At 56.6% G+C, this 7,998-nt stretch overlaps 2 long non-coding RNA genes across 2 annotated transcripts; one reads left to right on the forward strand and one right to left on the reverse strand.

The window, feature by feature from the left end:
- Positions 1-3,263: 3,263 nt before the first annotated feature.
- Positions 3,264-5,398, reverse strand: LOC116455477. The gene is made up of 2 exons (XR_004244398.1): positions 5,311-5,398; positions 3,264-4,038 (listed from the first exon to the last, which is right to left on the reverse strand). It is a non-coding gene; the product is annotated as an uncharacterized LOC116455477 (long non-coding RNA).
- Positions 3,769-6,310, forward strand: LOC116455476. Its single transcript, XR_004244397.1, has 3 exons — positions 3,769-3,850; positions 4,655-5,543; positions 5,654-6,310. It is a non-coding gene; the product is annotated as an uncharacterized LOC116455476 (long non-coding RNA).
- The last annotated feature ends 1,688 nt before the right edge of the window (positions 6,311-7,998 follow it).

The following is a 7,998-nucleotide window of genomic DNA, read 5'->3' on the forward strand; positions in this document are numbered from 1 at the left end:
GGATGTTGCCTGGATCACCTTGAAGGAGGTGATTCTTCCTCCCTTCTCTGCTCTCATGAGATCCCACCTGGAATGCTGCATCCAGCCCTGGTGCCCCCAGCACTGAAAGGACATGGAACTGTTGGAGCAAGTCCCAAGGAGGTCGTGGAGTTGACAAAGGAACTGGAGCTCCCTCCCCTATGGAGACAGGACGGGAGAGTCAGGGCTGGTCAGCCAGGAGAAGAGGAGGTTGTGTGGAGACCTCAGAGCTCCTTCCAGGATCTGAAGGAGCTACAGGGAAGATAGAGGAGGACTGTTCATCAGGAACTGGAGTGACAGGACAAGGGGAATGGCTTCAAGCCAAAACTGAGAAATTTAAGTTTGATATTGGGAAGGAATTATTTCCTGGGAGGGTGGGGAGGCCCTGGCACAGGGTGCCCAGAGAAGCTGTGGCTGCCCCTGGATCTCTGGAAGTTTCCAAGGCCAGGCTGGATGGGGCTTGGAGCACCCTGGAACAGTGGAAGGTGTCCCTGCCATGGCAGGGGCTGGAATGGGATGGGATTTAAGGTCCTTTCCAAACCAGTCTGGGATTCTGTGGTTCCACGTTGTGGCTGAGCTCCTCGCTCTCTCACACGGGTTGGAGCAGAGCCCCCACTGGGAAGCCCACGGCAGAATCACCCACGTGAGCCCTTTGGTGGGGGAAAGGCCCCGCAGAGCTGACACAGGCTCTGCCCAGCCCGGCCATCACCCACCAGCGCTGCTGGATCACCGCAGGGCCATCCTCGGCTCTCAGAGGGAACACCAGGATGAGGTGAACGGGCCGGTCCTGCTGACTCCATGGTGAGTATTTCACATCCTTTTGGGGAATATTTCACACCCTTTTGGGGCTGTACCCTGCCAGGCCCAGCAGGAGCCCTTGGAGAACTGCAGAGTTCTGGCACAGCTCCGGGTGCTCCGAATCACTGCTGCCATGAGCTGGGGGGGCTGCAGCTGACACCTTGTCTGGAAATTTGGGGCTCTACCTTTGACACCCTGAGGTCTTTCATTTGGGAGTGGTGGTGTGGGAAGAGGCTGAGATGGGTAAAACCAGGGAGGGAACTGAAAAGCGGCCGTGAGACTGGAAAGAAAACATTCCCAAATGTGAGCAGTTGGTGGCCAGGGGCCAAAGAGCAATTACAGAGAGAGCCTTCCTCCAAGAGGCTTCGCTTCCCGCTGCGGCTGCAGAGTCCTCGGAGTCGGAGTCCTCCTGCCGGGCCCTGCTCCGACGTGGCCGTGGGCACGGATCGATCACGGATCGATGCTGGGTGCCGGGGCTGGCTCATCAGGGAGGGTCGGTCAGGGGGTGCTGAGCCCCTGCATCCCCCGGGGTCCTGTCGGGGACCGCGAGCCCTCGGAACATCTCAGGAGAGCTCAGGACCTGCCCCCGGGTGACCTCGAGGGGACAGGGACAGCCCAGCCCTGTGGGAGGGGGTGTGGGGGCAGGGTGGTCATGCTGTGGGTGGTTGGGACAGAAGCGGCTGGAGATGAACCCCAGCAGCAGGATGAGGTCGCTGCTCCAGCCTGGACAAAGCCTCTTCCCATCACCATTCCAATTGCAACCTGTTCCTCTCTGATCCCTGGGCAAAAAATTAGCCAGGAGGAACAAACGGGTGACTCAGGGATGGAATGGGTGTGCACAGACCCCATGGGCCCCTCCCCTTCCTCCTTCTGCTTTGGGAGAGAGCAAAATCCCTCCACGCCTGACCCTGGGGCTGCAAGCTGAGAATCGTGGCCCCAGCCTAAATCTGGGGGGCAGGGGACGATGAATGGCCAAACCTCTCTGAAGCTGCACAAAGGTGATGAGATCCACGAGCCAGGTAAGGTCCTTCAGCCCAGGACCCCGTGGGGGTGTGGGAATGCAGGAGGGGCTGGAGCCCATCCCAACCCCCAGCCCGTGCAGGGATTCCCGAGCTCCTGCTGGGCAAAGCCATGGGAAACCCAGCTTCCCAACAGATCGTGGAGACACAGGAATGTTGTGGCGGGTGGGGGAATGGAGCTGGGGGAGGCCGGACCCCAGGTGATCCCAAACCCTCTTGGGGGAACACCAGGATCAGGTGTGGAAGAGCAACAGTTCCTGGAGGGAGCAGAAATCCCAAAGGGCAGCAGAAAGGTCGATTTTGTCTTCCAGTCCCCACGAGGAATCCAACCCATTTCTGGACCCAGGCATCCGCCCCCTCACTGGGCAGTGGGATGCTCCTGGCATTCCCACATCCCCACAGAGCAGATCACCCTCACCGGTGGGCGATCCCAGCCAAGCCCAGCTCCGGCAGCCCCAGCCCGGGGCTGGCAGGGATTTTGTCAGTGCCACTGCTTGTTTGGAGCCGCAAGACTTGGATTCGGTGCTTTTGGCACGACTCGGCTCCTGGCCCGTGTTCCTTGGCTCTGCATCCCTCTAGGTGCAAATCCAGCCAAGTGGGAGAAGGGAAACAAGGGATGAGGACAGAGCCTGGCATGCCCTGACACCAGTCCCTTTCTCTTCCCAAACAAAAATCACCCTTTTCCCCATCATCCTGGAGCATTTTTGTTTCCTTTCCTTTATTTTTGAAGCCAAGGAGACACGTGGAGCACCTGGGGACACGCGGCTGGGAGGGAGCCTGGGCAGCACGGCCCGATGGAGGAGGGGACAGTGACAGCATCCCTGGCTCAGGAGTGGGATCAGCCACCAGGTGCACTTAAAGGAATTTTAATCAACAAAAGATGGGGCTGTCAATAAAAACAAGCGCGAGGCTCTGGGGCACCACACCAAGGGATGAGAGCAGGGTTTTTAATCTAGGAAAGTACCTGCTGGGAGGGGGTGGCTGGGAAAGGAGCTGCAGGGAGAACCGAGGGGCCAGGTCTGAGCTGCCAGAGGGGCTTTCCCCCCGAGCCAGGGCACCCTGTGGGTGCTGCTGCAGCGGGAGCTGGCTCTGTCCCAGCACGGATCTGCCTGGCAAACGCTGCTCCACGCACAGGTGCTGAGCCGAGCGTGGGGCTGGGGGCTGAATCCCCCTGATCCCACCCTGATCACACGGAGATTTGCAGCTGCTGAACTCGGCAGTGTTCCCTGACTGCCACGGCCCTGCACGTCCCCTCCCCAGGGCTGCTCCTGGCTCCCCAGTTCAGTGCTGGAGCAGAGGATTTCAGCGTGGAGGGGAAGGGCTGGGGGTGTTCAGTGTGCCCAGTGCCCACTCTTCTAATGAGATGCAGTCCAATAAATAACTCAAGCCCCAAACAGAGTCTCTTTATCATCAAGAAACGAGCAAGCCTTGCAGCTTAGCCACGCACAGATTTTACTGCTCTGGCTACTCAGAGCCAATGGCCTTAATCCCATCCCTGCTGGAGGGAGATCTTAGAACCCACAAACACGGACCTAAAACGTTTCTTTTTTTCCCTCATCCCCGCTTTGCAGTATTGTAAGATGTGTTGAAATGCCAGATAAGCCAGGGAGAGAGGCTCAGGAGGGGTTCCTGGGGTGCTGGGAATGGCTGAGCCCTGGAATGGTTTTACTGGGAAACAGGCTTTGCCCACACTGAACAGGGCAGGGGGGAATTTTCCACTGCAGAACCCCATTTATCACCCACCCTGAATCGTCTGACTGTGAGCTGGGGATGGCATTTTCCCTGCTTCTCTAGATCCTGGTAGAAATAAAGGCTCAAAGCAGCATCCCCAGAACGCCGCCTGTTCCCCCCCAGCGGGAAGAAAAACAAATGTATAAATGCAGAGTTTCCCTAGAAAAATCAATCCCAGCTCTCCATCCAGCTGCTGGAACCTCCACAAAGCCACCTGGATGCGGGTTCACGTCCTTGCCGTGGGCTTTTGAGAGCCTTTTAATTAGGAGCCGGCACTAATGAAGGTAGGAGAGTTTCCTGGATGGGATGTTGCAGGGCAGTGCCTGATCCCGGCTCCGGGCACAGCTGGGGAGACCTGGGAAGCCTGGATTCACTCCCAGCCTGCCGCGAGGTCTTGCGCAAGCAGGCTCGTGCCTCAGTTTCCCCATCTGGGTGTTCCCTCCCGGGGAGTGCTGAGCTGCGGGGAGAATGTCTTTAAAAAAAAAAAAAAGAGAGAGAAATTAAGGAGGTGTTTGTGTATTCTGCAAAAAGCAGCTCTGGGAGTCAGCTGAGGACAGTCCCAGCTAATTGGGAGGGGAGAGCTGGACTTTATTTGCTTATTACGGCCCCGGGAGGGCTGGGCTGGCACAGGGCTGTGGGCACGGCGAGGGGCTGGCAGTGCCCACGGCCCCAGTGCCCCTTCTGCTGGACCTCAGGGTCTTTTTCTCGGAGAGGTGATCGGAGGGAGAAGGAAGAACACCGTGCCAGCAAGGTCACCCCTCCCTCAATTGTCCCCAGCCCCCTCGGTGGGGACAGCTGGCTCCTGCCCAGCCCATGTCAGTGCCACGCGTTGAGCTTGGCACGGCAGAGAACACAGCGCTCCTCCCAGCCAGCTGGGGGCCAGGGAAAACCTTGTTTTCCTGCTTTAACACTGGGAAAAGGGCATCTCGGAGAGGTGCAACACAGCCCCAAGGACCCGTCTGCTGCCTCCAGCTGCTCCTTCTCTATCCCTGGAGTGGGGATTTGCTCTCCCCCACCAAGCTGGTGCTCCTCGAGGGCTGAGACCCCACCGTTACCTCCCCCATCCCTTTTTTTTTTTTTTTTTTCAGCTGATTCATGGAATTTCTGCTCCGGCAGCACCGTGTTGCTTTAAGCTGTTTACTCGAGTTCAGGAGGCGACAGCTCACAGGGTATTTTTAGCTCTCCGGGTAGCGGAGCGGGATTAAAATGCAGTCAGTGTTACAGACGCTGGGGCTGAATCAGTATTCCTGCACAAGCGTCTCCGTGCCAGCGTTTTCCATTGAGTGTCTGAAAAACCCAAGTTTCCATGGAGACCCAGCTCCAGGGCAACCCGTTTTCCTTGCAAAAAATAATGACAATAAGATAAAATAAAATAAAATAAAATTTTAAAAAGGCAGCAGGTAGAGAGCGGGAGCAGGGGGTCGACCATGGGATGGCACCAGGAGGAGGGTGGTGGCTGTAAATCCCAATCCCTTCCCGCTGGGATGTTGGGGCGGAAGCAGAGGCGTGGGCGTGGGTGTGAAATGCTGGTAAAGGTGGTTGGGTGTGGGCTGTGCCGCTCGAGCCACCCCGTGCCCCTCTGGGGGGGTTTGGGGGCTGGGTGTGCTCCGTGCGGGGCGGGTTTGGTGCTTTGCTGTGGGGAAAAGGGGCAATGTGACGCCAAGGTTGGGTTTGGAAGGGTGGGAACAGGAATTGTCACCCCATCTCCTGGAGCTAAATGAGTTAAATCAGAAGATTCTCTCACCCGTGCTGGATCTGTGTCCTCTTCTGCCTCGAGGCATCTCTGAAAGGGCTTCTCCAGGGGCAGGTTTGTCTCCAGTCCGATGTGCGGGAGCAGAAACGCCCTCGGAGGACGCGAGGCTGGAGGTGTTGGCTCAGGGTCACACCACAGGACTGCCTTGCCTTGGTTTGCTCGTTGGCCATCGCAGAGACCTCAACCACCAGACTCTCCCATGGAGAAGGCACCGAAACGTTGGGGTCTCTGTTATTTTCTAGCTTGGAAAATTCCCCCCTGATTTTCCCCCCTCCTGCTGCATCTTCCTTGGAAATTTGGCGGAAAACTAAGAGAAAACTCTTCATCATTGCAGGGCTTTTCTCTGATTTCTCCTGCCTGTGCCCAGCACTGTGGTCAGGACTCAGCCCAGCTGGTGCAGTGACAGTGCTGGGTGGCAAAGCAGGGCAGCGGGACAAAACCCAGTGCTGCCAGTGTGGCACGGGAGAAGATTTGGCAAGTGGGACCCAGCAATGAGATGCTGGTTTGGTTCTCCCAATAACCACAGGATGGCTGGCCTGGGGACCCATCCGGTGGCACCCTTGGAGGCCCCCCTTAGTGGGGATGTGGACATGGGCCGGGTGCTGAAGCCAGCAGTGTGATTTTCCCGAACAAGCCACATCCTCGAGCCCGCTGAGATGCGAGTTGGAGCCATGGCGTTTCCTACCCGATGTTTTCCCCCTGCTCTGGTGGGGTTTTTCCATGTGGTGATCCAGCATGTGGAAACCTTGGAAACCCAACCTGCAGCCACTTCTAGCCACCCTGAGGGAGGCCGAAAAGCACAATGAGAGCAAGGACAAAGCAGAGCCAGCTCTCGGTCAGCCCCAGCACTGCCTCCCTGCACGGGAATGCTGCATCCGCAGGGCCAGCCCATGGGTGACGTGTAAGTGGTGCAGCTGCTGGGCAGGGATGGACCATCTCTGTGGGGATGAGCTGCTTCTGGGAGCAGAAGGCTCCCCAGATCCCGACCTCCTGGGATTCACGCAGAGGCAGAAGGCCGCGGACAGACGGGAGCCACCAAAGCCCCGGTGCAATCGGGCACTTCAAGGCCACGCTCTCCACAGCGCCGTTCGTTATTTCGATTTTTCAAACCAGTCATGAGCAGCCAGGGTTGAACAAATTGCTCCATTTTCAAAGCGGAATTTGTGCTTCGCCATCCATTACCTGGGGAAAAAACCCTGAGCTCCCATCTGCAGAGAAGCTTCCTCGCTTTCTCGGGGGTGTTTTCATTAAAAGAGCGATGGGTGTTTAACACCCCGTGTCCTCCGAGCCAAATCCAACTCCCAAACGGGTACCAAACCAAATGATTTTTGCTGCAGCTCCTCTCAGCCTGATTGATTAATATTTCTGCCCAAGCAAAGAAAATGTCCTGTGAAAAGGCTCCTTTTGATCTAAAAACTGTTGTCATCGGCTTTTTTTTAATTGAGAACCCCTTCCACTGGCATTAATAGCTGCTCCCCCAGCCCTGCCCTGCGCTCAGCATGCCTGAAACAGTTCCTATCCAACAGATGATTTTCCAGCATTGGAAACAGCTGACACGATGGGATTTCATCTCCATTCACAGGGAATTTAGGCAGACTTGTTCCTATTCAGGCTGTGCTCAGAAAATGGGCTGTTTTCCTTGTTCTCGGTAATAAAAGAGGAAAAAAGTCATTTTTCTGCCCAACTCCTTGCTTTTTGTAGTCTTGGAAACTGTGTCGCTCCCCGTGGAGTCAAGGGGGTGCTACCAGAGGCACTTTGGTGCTGCAGGGTCGTGGTTCAGCTCTTGGATCGTGGATTTGGCCAAGGTTTGGCACAGGTGAGGAGAGGGCCACCCTGTGCTGCTGGGATGGACATTCCTCTGGGATGCAGGAGGTGAGCCGATCCCCTGGGAATGGTGTCACCAGGGCAGGAGTGTCCCAGGGAGTCCCCTTGTCCCTGGGCTGGGGAGCACGTGCCAGGGGCATTCTCTTGGCGCTGCCAGAAGCTCAGTGGTAACCAGGGGCTGATTTTGTGTGTCTGAGGCTGCATGGAACACGTGCAAATGAATTCCCTCTTATCCCTGCCCAGGCTGCTCCACTGTCAGCCTTTGGTTTTTTCCCAGCGTGAGCAAGTCCCCAGCTTTTCTTCCTGCTCCCAGAAAATGGTATTTGGGGAACAGCCTGCAGGAAAAACAACCAACCAACCAACCAACCCCCCCAAACTAAACCACAGCACTCCAGATATCCACTGACTTTATTTCAGCAACCTGGCTGAATTCTCCGTGGGAGCCTGTGGCTCTTCCTGGAGAAAGGAGGATTTTTGCAGCTTTTCAAAGGTTGGTCTCAATGTCCTTGGAGGTGTTTTCCAACCTAAACGATTCTGTGATTCCCAGCAGTGATGGGAAGCAGGGATGGGCAGAGATATGTGATAAACCCGATGTGTTTAAGCCCTGGTGGGAAGCATTTTGCAGCAGAGCTTGGAGTCCCCCCTTGAGCATGGAGGGTGCAGGAGACTTGGCCAGGGGAAGAGGGGAGAAGCCCAAGGAGCAGCTTTCAGTATGGATCGTGGAATGGTTTGGGTTGGAGGTGACATTAAAGCCCATCCCATTCCACCCCCTGCCATGGGCAGGGACACCTTCCACTAGCCCACGTTGCTCCAAGCCCCATCCAACCTGCCTTCTGACACTTCCAGGGATGGATG

This window comes from Corvus moneduloides, chromosome 24 (genome assembly GCF_009650955.1).
Source record: "Corvus moneduloides isolate bCorMon1 chromosome 24, bCorMon1.pri, whole genome shotgun sequence".
In the NCBI taxonomy this organism is placed as follows: Eukaryota; Metazoa; Chordata; class Aves; order Passeriformes; family Corvidae; genus Corvus; species Corvus moneduloides.